Here is a 15,662-nt window from a genome sequence, read left to right on the forward strand (position 1 = left end):
AAATTTAAACATTTCAAATTGTACTACAAGAGAGTGCCTTTCAGAGTTTGGCTTAATTTTCTCATCATGGTGCTACCCATGTGCTTACTGGTTTATTAAGACTTCTCTGGGCAGCTCTTCTCAGTATGCTTACAAATTTTGTGTGATTATTATCATTTGAGACCAGAGCGTAGATCTGCAAGAAGCATGGAAAGATAAGGCCAATATTTTCCTCCAAACAAGGTTTAAAAAAGAACTCACTTCAGAGATTTTTCAAACATTTTAGGACCTAGCTTCAAATTCAAATTGGATTTTTATGTTAATACATATATTGGAATTAGAATGTTTAGTTATTTGTTTGCTTGACTTTAAAAGTCACAAATTTATTAGCCGTTTATTATTTCCTTAGTTATATAAATGATGTTTTCTTTTCTTTTTCTAACAAATATGTTTACTACATCTAAATAGAGGACAGCTGCTTATTTTCCTAATAATTTTTTATTTATATTCATCACTACCATGTATATTTTCACTAATCACTCAGTCCCAAGAATATATATACCTACACCTTTCTACTCCCAGTTAATTTGTTCCAAAGGGATGTCTCACATACTGAAAATCCACCTGGTGTTATGGAGAGTAAACTTCCCTAAAAGACACGAGGCCAGATGTACAACAATACACCCTCTACAATATAAACTATCAAGGGATGCCAAACTCAAATGCTCTGGAATCATAAGTAGAAGCTTGACCCTATTGACAAAACACTTTTTAATTATACTAGCTATCTCTTCCTTTATGATAGAATGCAGTTTCAACATCATCTTCTAGTCCAAAGTCACAATAATAATACCAAAAAGCTTAGATTAATATCCTACCTTTCATTTGAGTAGCTCAAAAAAACTTTTACATTCATAGCTACCTCACATCTTTACAAATTTTATTCTGGAGAAACTATTTTCCTCAAGGACAATGTAGTAAAGAAGATGCTCTTAACAAACTTAAAGGCAAAATGTTTTTATCCTTTATTGTCTTTGTCATACTTTTTAATCTGTCTATTCACCGTAAGCTACTCAGATATTAAAAAATTCTGATATAAAAAAATTATGGAAATAAAAACATATTTCTACTCAAAAAGTTGGACAGAAATGTTCATAGCAGCCTTATTCATAATACCCAAAGAGTAGAAATTACCCAAACATCCATCAACTAGTGAATGAATAAATAATAAAATAGTCATACATGCTGCAGCATGGGTGAACATTGAAAGCATTATAGGTGAAAGAAGTCAGTCACAACAGATCATAAATTGTAGGATTTCATTTATATGAAATATCCAAAATAAGCAAATCAATGGAAATACATAATAATGGTCACCTAGGGATGGCATTGAAGGGGACAGTTGCTGGAAAATAGAGAGTGATTAGTGATTACTAACAGGTATGGGGTTTCTTTTTGGAAAATCTTCTAAAATTGATTGTGGGGATGGTTGCATAAATTTATGACTATACTAAAAAACATCCCATTGTATAATTTGAATTGGTGAATTGTATATGTGGATTACATCTCAACAAAGTTGTTTTTAAAAAGTAATAGCAAACTTCAGCAGTACTTCTCCTATATTTTCAACCTATCTTCCCTCCATTTGGAGGACATTTTTTCAGTATGAAGCTTTCTAATCAAATTTTGAAGTCAATGATCCTCTTGTCTCTTCACCTTTATCCAAAGGGATAAGAGAACTTGGTCATGATTACACAGCTAGGTGGCAACAACTAGAACCCAAATATTACTTCCTTTCATCAAATTTTTGCCAATACCAAGAATATTTTTTGTTTGCTTTTTATGAAATGGATTTACACCTACTGTAAGTATTCTCCGACAATACTTTTGTTATACTGTAACCAGTTTCTTTCTAAGACATACATAACTTATTTTTGAAATACTTTGTCTCAATATATAAATTAACTTCTTCCTTGGCCCTTTTATTTTAAAATGGAATAGTCTCACTCTATAGGCGGTAGTTAGGTCTTGCACATTTGAAATCCAGCCATTTTTAAAATTTAGATAACTTAAAGAATTTTAGTATCTTTATAATGAGTGAAGGATGCCTAGAAATGATTTAATTTTTGAAACTATTTAATAGTTTTTTTCTTTCTTTCTTTGCTTGCTTAGGAGTAGTCCTTCAGATAATTGATGCTTTAAAAAAACTTTCCAGGTATCAATTTGAAAGTAATATTCATGTCATTTTGACTAAAACTATGGTTTTCCATATTTGGTACTTGAACCACTAAAAACAATTCTCCCAGGGTCATCCTCTTGACTTTATAATCAAGGTTCCAAAACATAATACCCATGTCGGAATTTTCAGATCTTCCATTGGTCATCCTGATGGATTGTCCATTGAAAGATGGGATCTGTCCTCCACTCTTAAGAAACTCTAGGTTTTCACTTTCCTTAATTTTTCTGGGAACAGCTTTTATTCTGCCCCTTCCTTCTGTCTATTTCATCTTTTTGTTTTAATCATCTTACTTTTCTTATTTCCATTCCATCCATTTCCTGAACAATCTCCCTTGGTAGAATTTCTTCCCATGTGATTAATTCATTTTAGCTTTTACCTAGAGGGTGTCACAATTTTCTCTCTGAGATACTGAGGAATAACTGTATCCCCCATTTAGAAATAAAATAATGAGACACAAAGATCATTAACAAAGTTATCATGACTAGTTAATATTAAGTCTAAGCATAGAGCCTAGTTTTCTTACTTGAGATCTATTATGGACCTTCAAGTTACACTGATTAAGATACAGTTAAGAAATCGGCCTCAGATTTCACCAAATCAGACAGAAACACTTAAAAGCAACTGAATAGACCACCATAGGTTTTAATCTTTTATGATATTGGATGCTATGTACAATATGTTTTCTCTGTGAGACCTATTGGTAATTAGGGTACATGCGTGTTAAATACTTAAGGAACTAACCCTAGTATATTTTGCAAAATTATCTCAGGCAGAAGATATGTCTTCTTCCTTTGACCTCCATAGTATGTTATTTATCTTGGTGCCTAGCGTTTTTCTGCCTCATATTCTATGTTTTGTCTCTTTCACTAAAAAGATTTTCTTGAGGGAAGATTTGCATCTGAGTCTTCTTTCCTCAGTCAATGATACTAACCAATTCATTTTCATCCAATAAAGCTCAGTATTTGTTGCAGGAGCATATGTTCCTATCCTTTTCATAGCCTGTGGAATTGTTGCAGAGCTGTGAAGTAGGTTTCAAAGTTGTCATTATTTTTTGAGCTACGAGCATCTGAATTATTTTCCCTCTTAAGTGAACTAGGTAAGAATAATTGTTATATTACTACATTCAATCATTTTTCAATGCTGTCTATACCAAACTTGCCCTTTAGAAATCACATTGAACAAAATGAATCCACGTGTTTCTTCCAAATGATAGACAGTGTCACAAGCAAAACATGGACAATCTGTCTGATAGGGTCTCCACCGGTCTCTTCAAGGGAATCCAGATCCCTGAAGAACTCAGAAATCCATGAGAAAAAAATTGTTTCCAACCCAATACTAACCTTACCTTAAAGACAGACTTTTGCTTTATGAACTCCATAGACATTTCATACCAAGTAGTACGACTGAAAATGTGTGAGACGAGACTGAGTAAGAGCATGACTCCCAGTATGTAAAGGGTAAGTATATATTTAAAGCAAATAATTCAAAAAAGCTTATTTTTCATAATTTATATTTTTTCACAGAAATATATTTACATGAAGGATTAGCACCTATTCTAATTCTTCCAAATTTGATTAGATAAAACAAAGTACAGTAAGAGGTGTGTATTACATTGATTAATAGGCTGAACTCTGATATCAAACCTACATTTGAATTCACACCCCACTACTCATCAACTGTGAGACAGTGGGAAAGGTATACAACCTCTCTGTGCTATAGTTTTCTCATCTGAAAAGTAGAGTGAATACTTGTACCTACTAATAAGTTTATGTGGCTTAAAAGAGATACTGCTTATAAAGGCTTTGGTAGAGTACTGGTACATAGTTAAAAGTTCTAGATATTTTTATAACAGAAATATCATACAACAGCATGGATAATTAAAGTTTTGAAGTTTTCTTTATTTAAATTTCATTTTGAAGTTTCAAAAACATAAATTTATGATTTACTAAAGTAATCTCAAATAATGTTACTATTTTAGAAAATAATATTGCTTTATAAGCAACACATTAAAGTTTTAATTTTTAGGCAACATGACTCACTCAAATAAGATCCAAAATTTTGATGTTATGATAGCAAAGGGGGCTGCTTCCATAACCTCGGGCAAAGAACAATCCCCTATATCGAAGAACATTATCTTCATCTATTTTACTCTATTAAGTAGGTGGGTAGAGAGAGATGGCGAGAAGAAGTGGATACAGAAAAGAAAGAAACACTCTGTCATCTAGCCACATTACCAGATGAAACTTTATAATCGTTTGGTCACCACAATGAAGCTATATTACCCTTGCATCTGAACTAACTTTGAATTTATGCATATAACATGTATTTTAACAACCAGAAGATTCAGATGGCAAGGCAATTTTCTTAGAAGGTGGCAAAGACCCAGCTGTCAAAATCAAGTTGAGAAGTAAAACTCAGTATTCTGGGGGTGAAGGTAGAAGGGCGAATGGAGACTGTCAAGAATCCACTTGTTCAGGGGCACTGCGTGAGGTCCAAGGCTGAAATGTAGGTATAGAGGAAAACACAGAAATCGGGTAAGGACTAGGTCTTGGGATAATACTCTGCAAGGACATTTGATGATAAACCTCAAAAATTGGACCTCCTTAAATTTCTCTTGTGCGAGGTAAGGACTAGTTGAAGATAAGAACCAAGTCATTCCTAGAGGTGGAAGCCAAATGGTTCCAATTTGAGAAGGCAGACTTCAATGTCTGATGACTCTCATCCTGGAAGGGAAAGTCATCTTTGAAGAATACTGAGCAATGGAAAGAATACTAGCAGCATCTAGTGGCCTACCTATGTAAGTGCCCCCAGACCTAGGTCCTAAGGTAGAAAAAGTGACCCTACACATGGTGAAATATTGACTGACTTTAATGGATTTCTCATTTCTGGAATAATAACAGTGGAAACAAGGACAATTGTCTAGACTACCATGTTCAAAGCATCTCGGGGAACATATAGAGGCATACAATGTCCAAATAGTTTAATGGAACTGTATTCCTCCTGCACAGTTTACCCAGACAGATGAAAATCAGTACAGTATGGCTGAATACATTGATCTTTTCATATGTTTGATCAATCAATATATAGAGCATTAAAGTAATGAAGAATTAATTTTGAGAGAGTAACATATGACACATTCCCTATGCTCAAAATATATCCGGTCATAGAGCCTACTTAGATTCTACTTCTATATCTACAACTGCCATTTAACCTCCGTCTTATAGGAGCAGTTCTAGATTACAACATTAAATGGAAGAATTTTTTTACCGTTTGCTATTTACCCGCCTGTCTAAATCATTTACCCTTATGTCTATGGTGGTCCAAAAACAGTTTATTCTAAATATTTCTGAACAGCTGTTGAAATAAATCATTTGGAAGAATTATTCTATTGAGGAGACAACTCCATTGACAGTTTTGCCAAATATCTGTGCCTAATAGGACATCAGTGTATTTTTTTCAAAGGAATGCACATTTAACAAAATTGTCAAAATGATCTTAAAGGGATGGAAGCAGCTTCCAGAAAAAGAAGTGTCTGATAATTGGGGAAAAAAATCAATTAATTAAGCTCCACTTTACAGGTATTAAAGAAATGGACATTCCCTGAATTCTCATTCACTCAACTGCTCTTAAAATATTTAGGATTTAGTGAACTCCTGCCTCTAACTGCTGCATTAGAATTTAGCTTCGCTAACTAAAAATCATTCCTTTTCTGAATGCAGCACAGTTGCAAGTTTCTCTTTAAAGCCTTTCAGAAGGCAGTTCTTTTTATTCACAGCTCACTTCTCTTCTTCTCTTAATTAGTAGCTTGAATGTGATTTTCCTTTTTTTAAATTGAGCAGGCTGTGTAGCTAAATGGTGTTTTTGACATTCCTGCACTGGGGACAGATTCAAAATGAAGGCAGAAGACAATAGAGATTGACTACATACTTCATGGACCCAAATCGAGGGAAACGCTGGTAATTACAGGAATTCGGCAACACTTTGTCTCTTGGCATCTGTACTTGGAAAAACAATGAAATAATCATGGACAAATATGATGTGAAATGTGTTTATGGAGCGGGATGTTTTATTAACACTAAGCACTGCAGAGAGATAAGCACCACTTGCTAATTTTAAAATTTCTATGAACTGGGACAATTAAGCTTAATAATTATTTAAAGACTGTAATAAAGATGAGTCCACTTTGTACCGCATTTTAGAGAAAGAAATAAGTAGGGTCTAAAGTTCAGTTTGGATAGTGTACCACCTGTGCAACTTTGTACTTTTCTAATCCAGTAAGATTGAAACTGGAAACACCTCCTGACACATTAGTCTCAAAACTTAAGAATTTCCTCAGTTCACATTTTGCTTCTTCGCTAATTTTTTTTTGTTTTTGTTGTGGAAATTATTCGTTGGGGGACTTTTGTGCCTTAGATGTTAATTTTAGAGATTGCTGCTGAACACCGTTGGTGGCCATCAGGAAACAGTAGGTCTAATTGAATAAAGCATTGAATATATTAACTGTTTCTTCCAGAATAGTCATTTTTCCCATTACAGATTCTTCTATAAAACAAAACAAAAAAAAGACGCTCATGGTTTTTAGTCCTTTAATGGAAAACCAGGGAATAGAGGCTTGTTAGAGCCTTGGGCAGGGCGCAACAATGTCTTCCACTGCATTGGCCCAATGATAACAGATTCAAACTGGATATCAAAACCACCAGAATTTGCATTGAGGATTAAAAACATGAACAGACGAGACATTGAATTATTGATCAATAATACAGATTGATGTTCAGGAGAAATTTAATATATTTTAGCTTCATTTCCTGTGGGGGAGACAAGACATTTCTATTAATGAGTGTGTCCTCTATTTTCTCCCTTCCATATTCTTGTGTCTCTTTTGCAACTCACTGTCATTTCCTGAGTGATTTTAAAAGATAAACTTGCATATTTTACTTTGTAGCATGAGAATAAAACACAATGAATAGCTATTCTCCGAGTATAAACCAGGGAACGCCAAGCTTCATTCATCTCTGTTCATTCCTCACAGAGGAAGTTTATTATGGCATTTATACTGAAAAAAAAAATTATTCATTGTATTTGGTATAGAAAAGGGATGTTGCCAATAATTATTTCTGAGCCAGAGTTCTGTCAGCAGGAATGGAGTATGATTGCCTCTCCTGCCCACAACAAAAACTCAGATGAGTTGATTTGCAACAGTCTGTCCTATTGCTTGTATTCTTTCTGTATTCTCAGCAAGATTATTCCAAAACATTGGTACAAATTCCATAGTTGCAAAGAGGCAATTTCTCATTAGACCTGAAACTTGATAGAGATCCACATTACAAAAGAATATGGAAAAGTAGCTTGTGCCAGTAGCATATTTTCAATGCCTCTCTCTTTTATTTGCATCCACATTAGTTGAATAGGAACAGAGCTGGCCTTGAGCAAAAAGATGAAGTAGGAAATCTAAGCCCAGCTTCTTTCTGTGGTCTCTATTCCTCCTGAGTTGTGAATTCTCCCTAACCTCCAAGAACCCATCCCACCCACTCTCCCCCTCGCCACACACACACACACACACACACACACTACCTCAAACTCTCTCTCCTCTGTTTCAGGTCAAAGGCTTACAGCAATTTTCAACTCCCAGCACAAATGATTCTCAGTTAAATAGCTGACTTTCCCTGAGATATCTGCATTTTAATCCAAATTTCCATTTGTGAGATATAAAAACCAGCCCCTGTTAGAGAGGGGGAAAGGTAAAAGATATCATTCAAGCACAAAGGGTAAAGCTGAGAGTGGCAATAAGATAGATTCTTGAAAGAAGGTCAGGCAGGTCTTTTTGTTTTCCCAAACATCTGTACCAGCCACTTCTCAGAATAAGTTCAGAAGGCAAGCTTGATTCAGTTGTATCAGAGGAATGGAAGGAAAATGTGTATAGAAGTAACCAACAAGGGGAAGGCCCACACACTTATTCTCATGTTTCCACAAACCTGATGCAGCTGCTCTCACTGAAAAAGAAAAGGAAGGAAGGAATAGAGTGAGTGAGGGAAGCGGGGAGGGAGGGAGACAGGAAGAAAGGGGAAAAACATGCCCCGCTAAGGGCTCTGTGCCTAAGGAAGCAACATGCAGGCATCATCTGTTTCTTCCAATCCTATTGGACCATAATTCTCACATCTTACTCAGAACTTAGATTCTGAAATCTGTTTACACAGTAAAAATCATGTAGAATCGACCATCAACAATTTTGCTCAATGATATCTTTTCAGTAAGTTCAACATTGACCCAAGGTTGCTTTTTTCCCTCCAGTCTTAAAGCACATTACTGTCTTTTAGTTGAGTACTAGATGAAATGTGAGAGGTATTTTATATGAAAAATATTTGCTTTGATCCTTCTCAGTGTTGTGATATGCCTGCACTGTGAGAGGCATGCAGCAACTGAGTCTGAGAGAAAGTGGAATCTCATCTCAGATTATACTGGGTAGAGTGGCTGGCACAATTGTTCACATTTATAGCCATGGAATCTGGAAGCTGCCCTGCTAACAACTGGTTTATCAACCCCAATCTAGCCTGATGATTTAACTTTTACTCGAGCAGGAGCACCCATAGGTTCTCGACCCAGAGACTCTGCCTCTTTAAGAGCTCAGTCCTCTAACAGTGATAATTCTGGGAAAGGAGCCACTGTTTATTAAAGAATCTCTTAAAGGATCTTAAAGAATCTCTGAGTTACAAAGTAGCATGATAGGGAGGAAATGAGACTGGCAGGAAGACAGGGGCATGAAGAAAGCTCTGGTAGTAGGTTTTAGCTAAAGCATTGAAGACGAATGCATGGGGATCTGGGTTATGGGATCCGGGGTATCGTAGGAGTTTTTCTTTTAAAATGTGCTCACATCTCTGTGTGTGAATATATGATGATTAAACAGTGGGTGGTTCTAGGAGGAACTGTAAACATTAACATGGTTTTGAGACCCTGGTGAAATGATAGAGAAAAGAAGAAACTACAAATTTGATTTCACTATGAAAAAGAAATACTAGTTATAGAATTCACATAATTTCATAGCATTGACGGCTTTTTGCTTTGTAGAATAAAAAGTACTATACTTATTAAAAAGTGTGCTAGATTACTGTTGCTTTGACTTCAAGCATTCTTGCACACTTAGTATGTGCTCTTCTGCATGCTCTGCTCATTATTGTTTTTAGTCCAATAATTTGAAATATAATTTGTTTTGTTTTCCATTACCAAAGATTATTTGGGAAGAATGTAAATTTGTATTTCAGCATTACTGAAACCATTAATACATATGCCTTATCAAATAACTACTAGAAACCTCGTCAATAAAATAAACAATAAGTATTTATGCCAAACTAAGTTTTCTTTTTATAACAAAATATAAAACTTATGTACATAGGTATTATGGTTCAGAGATTGTCACTTTATCACATTTATTGTGAAAAAATAGTGCAGATATTATTTGTAGCAGTACTAGCATACCCCCAAAATGCCATTAGCTTTTATGATGGAACTTTGTAGTTGAATGCAGACATTCTTGTCTAGAGAGTTGCTTCCTTCTGTGTAATGATTCAGGGGCCCAGGATCCACCCATCTTATAATACTTCTAGGACTTCATAGTCCTCTGTACCCAGTTGGTAGAAAAAGAAACATATGGAAAGGGCATATCTATTTTCTAAAAGCCTTGCCTTAGAAGTGACACACTTTCACTGTTATTCCATTGCATTTTGCTTTACTACTACCCTAAGGATTTGCTGCTGTCATAATTTCTCCCAGGTTTCTTTGTTCATAAAAGTTATTCTTTTGTCCCATTTCTAGTCAGGAAATTAAGAACACAGGCAATGAGGACTGAGCAGGACAGTGAGTAAAAGGTAAATGGAGGTCACTTATTGATTCTAGGAATCAAATCATTGGTGATCTAACATCAGAACAATTGGGAGGAAAAGGGCGAGTTAAAAGCCACCAGTCCTACATCTTTATTCCACTGGCATTTCTGCCCTTAACGTGTTGGGTGAACTTGGGAAAACAGTTGTACTCTTTGGGCCTGTGTTTTTGTAGTCATAAAATAAGGGACTTGCACTAAGGATAACCTTTCATAAAACCATAATTTGAGATTAAATTACTACATAAGCCTGCATTAATTAATAACCTACATGGTCTTGCCACAGGTAAATGTATGGTTTCATTTATTCTTCTTGAAATATTAAAAATAACTCAGAGACTTTATTATTAGTTGTACTATTACCACTACAACTATTATCACTACAATTTGAATTACAAAGACCCATTATTGAATGCTTACTACATTACATACATTCTGCTAAGTGAAATATATTTGTATATCAAGCTCAATCAGCCAGAAGTAGCACAACTGAGAAAGAAACCACAAGCCAAACCTGAAACCCTAACTCCTCATGGCTGCATTATACCAGATTCACAGATCACTATAGGGAACCATTGGCTAAGAGGAATTACCATTAGATGGTTCTATCATATCTGTACATTTGTGAACTCAGACCAAAAAGTGAAAAAAATCACTGTGGCCCATCCTCAGCTTGAAGTGCCCTTCTTCAGTTTGAACACTCTGTGTCTTGGTGTCCATATTTGACAAATGAAGTTTATCTAGCTTATCCATAACTCCCTCATATACCTTAAGTACCAATTAAGCCACTGCTCCAAGAGAATAAAAAACCCAACTTCTGAGAATTAACTATATGAACATAAGGTAATGAAGCCAACTCAATTATCCATGGTAAGAGATGACAAGGAAAAGCAAGACTAAATTAAATATACAGGTATATATAACCACATTTTTGCCATTCACCTAAGCTCCGAACTAGCGCTAATAAGCTGCAAAATAGATAGATTTGAATTTGATCACTTTCCTTCTCCACCTCCTACTCTTGTCTGGTTTAAGTGCTAATGGGCAGTCAACCACCCTTTAAAAGGCAGGAAAAGCAGAGGCTGGACTGTGCAATCAATAGACTGGATAATTAGCCTCTGAGTAATTGAGAGTTAACTGTCTTATATTAACTTCACCCCATTACTCCCAGAATATGAACAAGCCAGAGCAAGCTGGACACAAATATGAGAGAGCAGAAGAAAAAAGAAGGGTGGTAAAGGAAAAGAGTTCTTTACCTTAGGGTAATCATATCATGTGAACTCTAATGACACGAAACCAGATGACAACGGCAGCCTAGCAGAGCAACTCCAAACGTGACAAGATGGTCCGTAAGAGCTGTAAGAGAGATGTTTCCCCTTAGCACCAAATTATTTTTCTCTTTTCTTCCTACAACAAAAGACTCACTCTAGGCTTTGGCTGTGTTCCCAAAAGATTGGGTAATTAAGCAGGTAAGATTTCCAAGGAGAAATAAATATTTTTCAGTGACTAGACACTGTCATTGGGCTTTGATTCAAATGTGCATAATTTTTGAACAGGAAACATAATGAAAGGAATGTTTCACAAATTAATATAAAGCCCAAAGGCATACCTGGCACTCGCTTACATGAAATCATTGTCTTTCATAAGCCAGGAATGTCAACCGAGTACCCATCTTGGAAAATGATTTTCTCCTTGTAGTATTAGCACTGGTTTTACAGAAAGAAAAAACTCAGCTTGAAGAAAAATGCTTATAAAACAGACCTAAGCCTATTTTTTATAGATTTGAAGACGTTTTAAAATATAATAATATCAGTTTCAGCACCATCAGGGAAAACAGTGCCTCCTCTTCAGAGGTTGAGAAACTAAAGAGAAGGGTTAAATGACATGCATAATTTCACAGAGTGACTAATTCAGATTAGAGGTTTGGATATACAGTGCTGGCTCTAGGCCCAGAACACCAAACTACTATTCTCTAAAATTAATGTGAAACTCTGAAAAGTAAAATGGCTTAAGAAGCTGAGGAAAGTCCCCCCAAATATAATTTTAACTAAGCAAGTAAGAATGAGTCAAGCACAAGTTGAATGACAATTTTAAGGTGTTGGAAAATCACTAAATCATCACTGGGAAAATTGAACAAATTTTTTCCTTTATAGTGGTGATAGGTTTAGGGTGATCACGCTATACTCTTCTGTCTGTTCTCCCAATAGCAAAGAGAAAGATAATGGTTTAACCATGCAGTGGGGGATATACTTAGCAAGATCAGTTTCTATAAATTTGACTTAAGAAATTTGAAATAACATGATAAAAATATATTTATGAATCTCATTTTATGCAAAATATAAAATATGAACATCAAAAAATTAAACACATCAAGAATTGCTTCATTTCTAAGATGATGGTGAGCTGAGTTATAAATTCAAATAAATTCATTTAAATTGGTATATATTCCTATTATGAGAGCAACACATTTTTATGTGCTTAAACACTTTCGTAAGTTATTTTGAGTGCATAGCATGCCATTATTTTAATGTTCACCATCAGTGTAATTTAAAATCTTTTTATAGTCTTTATTTTTCAAATGATTAAGTGCCCATAATGGCACAGACTGCTAGGGAGGAAAAATCAGGAAATCAATAATATGATAGTAAAATTTAGAGGCAATAAAATATTAAGATAAAGGCTGTGCTTGTTATCAATTTATTGCCCATTGGCTCCAAATACATCATTCACTACTTGCTCAATGAAAAAAGAGAAGGACGCTTTAAGTGTTTTTTTCTTTGCTAGGTGGCATGATATTAAGCTTTGTCAAGAGGGTACTAGAAGGACATTGCACGAGAAAAGTGCTTTCCTTACTAGTTCTGGTGTGCTCCTGGACAGGTTCCTGCTGCACAGGCAGTTTCTCCAGTACCACAGCTACACCAGCAGCACAGTAGCCTCCATGGCACCTGGCTCCTGTCATGTATGTGTGTGGTAGTAGCAGCACCCAGAGGCCAGCAGCTTCCCCAGTCATCCACTTCAGGCAGTTTTGTAGTTGAAGGCCTTCTAGAGAGACACCTCATGGTAAAGACCTTTCCCCAGCACCCTCAGAGGTGGATTTCTGGCACGTTGTAGAGAGCATATTTCTAGCAAGTTCTACCAGTGCAGCAAGACAAAGATTTCTCTCCCATCCAGTGAGCCATAGCCATGCCATCTCCATCAAGGTCTGCATCTCAGTCTTGGAGAGGCAACTCTTCCTTGGGTGCTCTCATTCCTAGAGGTAGGGGCTGCTCTTTATAGCTACTAATACTATATTCTTTAGAATTTTCTTATTACCCGCAACCCCTAGCAACTACAATCCCTTGTTATAGGCTGCGCTTGTTATCAACTTATTGCCCATTGGCTCCAAATATATGTTTCATTGCCTGCTCAATAGTTATAGTTAATAATTCTTTATTATAACTTTCCTTGTTCAAATCACTCTGCAGATTCTGTCTTCTGAATGGACTTTGAAATGATACAAACTATGACTGAACCACTGTGATTCTCCATAATGTCATCATTGGAGAGATCACTGTGAATAATTTACAGAAAATGCTGAGAAAAAAAGAATTTTTAAAATACGCTAGAAATTTGAAGATTTATGCATTTGAAGAAGGCATCCACTGTTTACATTCATTCTTCAGGAAAATTTTCTTGAATTACGATAATTTTGAATTATGCTAGGTCTTCAGGAACTCATCCCTTATATGTGACTGTCCTTTATACACACACACAAGCTTTCTAAAATGTCGTCGATGTTTTTACGCCAGCCAAAAGCTCACTAAGTGTTGAGTCTGCAATTTATGCAAAAATATAACACTTTATAACTGCAAATATGAAACCACATACTGACCAAAATTACAGAATGTTTAAAAATATTTTGAAATTGAAATGAGGTTTGACTTTTTTCTCAAAGCGATATTCCTTTATGCAACTCCTACCAGTACTTGCATCATGCTGATCCTGTCTGCTCAGTCAAGTATCTTTTTCTTTGCACTGAAAAAGAGTCACAGGGGGAATAAACTACTAGGCAGGATGGATCAGCATCCAGCTTGCAGACAATTGTGAATATTTATAGAGCATTTGAGTATTATTAGCTGAATCTTTTTCTCCAAGCACTGTTTTGTTTAATATGTGACCAGAATAATATCTGAGAAAAGAAAATTGTGTGTGTGTACAGAATTTTCACACACACACACAGTGTGCTCATATGTGCTCACATTTGTGTAACTTGCCCACTGGCATTTTTCCTGTGGCATTTTCCATCTCCTTCTCAGACTCAGTTCTGACTTTCATTTCTCATTTTAGGTGTCCTGCAAAGTCAAGGACTAGACCTTCTTTCTCCTGAGGCATAAGAAATGGAAGGAGATTTCACTTTACAAAAGCAATGCAGGCTCATTCAAGAGAAATCAAGAAATCCAGATAAGCAAAAGTCTATAACTAAACCCCATAATTCCTCTAACTTATCCAGAGTCAATTTATGTTACCACCTTGTATATACATACACAAGTATGCACATACATACACAAGTCACATTCTTCAGGATCTTTTTCTAAATATGCCATATATGTATTTACTGTTTTTCTAATAGATTTTTCCAACTAGGCCATTTGTAGTGTACGTTACATTTCAGTACTACAACATCTTAGTATTGAAAAGAGTACAAGGTAACAATAAATGAATAAAAGAGGAATATGAAATTCGAAAGAGTAAAAAAAATTTCTGAAAAAACTTTGGAACTAGGAATATTTATTTTCTAACAAAGTATTTTGTTGACCAAACAATTTGCTTTTGGTTAAAAGTCCCCTTCTATTGAAGGAAAGCTGCATTGTTTGTAATAGTTAGAATTATTGAAATGCAACCAAGAATGCATGAAATATGTCCCATATATATCAGAACTAGTGGTCAGGTCAAAAGTTTAGGGTTCAAAAGACTGAGATCTAGAGTAGGAAACATCAAAGCAGAGCAGACCAGTTGGCTCTCACTGAATTTTATGTCTTATTTCAATGCCAAAAAAGAAAGAGTTGATATAGCTGTCTCAAAGTCAGTTATGAAAAATAACTTTCTCTCTTTCACACAGATTGGTCACAATTAACTTCACAAAGCAAGTAACCTGGTGAATTAAAAGTTTGCCATAGGATCAACATGTATTTTCTAAGGCGGTGTGTGTGTGTGTGTGTGTGTGTCTAACCTGTAGGAAAAAGGCACTGTCTAAAATATCTTAAGTAAAGGCTGTTCTTTGTTGTACAATCTTATCTCAGAAATGTGACTTCACTAATGTGTAAATTCCAGCATACATTTTTTTCTTCTGCCAAGAAAACTAAAAGGATCAGATTTGTGTCACCATTATCTAAGAATGAGATGACATTCTACATTATTCCAACTTGAGGATAAAGAATGCCCTAGTATGTCATTTTTATTTTTGATGTTGAACACGTCACTTGTGTAAATACTTAACTTGATTTAGTAAATGTTTTCAAAACATTATGCTGTTATCAGTAAATAGAATCCTCTATCAAAATTAAATTATAGACTTAACAGCAGTAAATAAATTTA

At 35.3% G+C, this 15,662-nt stretch overlaps 1 long non-coding RNA gene across 3 annotated transcripts in view; it reads right to left on the reverse strand.

Annotated features, from left to right (window-relative positions):
• LOC139075138 (uncharacterized) overlaps nucleotides 1-15,662 on the reverse strand; it is a 784,499-nt gene that overhangs the window by 541,200 nt on the left and 227,637 nt on the right. For all 3 annotated transcript variants that reach the window (XR_011525238.1, XR_011525237.1, XR_011525239.1), the window contains one exon: nucleotides 11,345-11,444. This is a non-coding gene — a long non-coding RNA (uncharacterized lncRNA). The remainder of the gene's footprint in view (nucleotides 1-11,344; nucleotides 11,445-15,662) is intronic.

The sequence above is a fragment of the Equus przewalskii genome, chromosome 13 (genome assembly GCF_037783145.1).
Source record: "Equus przewalskii isolate Varuska chromosome 13, EquPr2, whole genome shotgun sequence".
Classification (NCBI taxonomy): domain Eukaryota; kingdom Metazoa; phylum Chordata; class Mammalia; order Perissodactyla; family Equidae; genus Equus; species Equus przewalskii.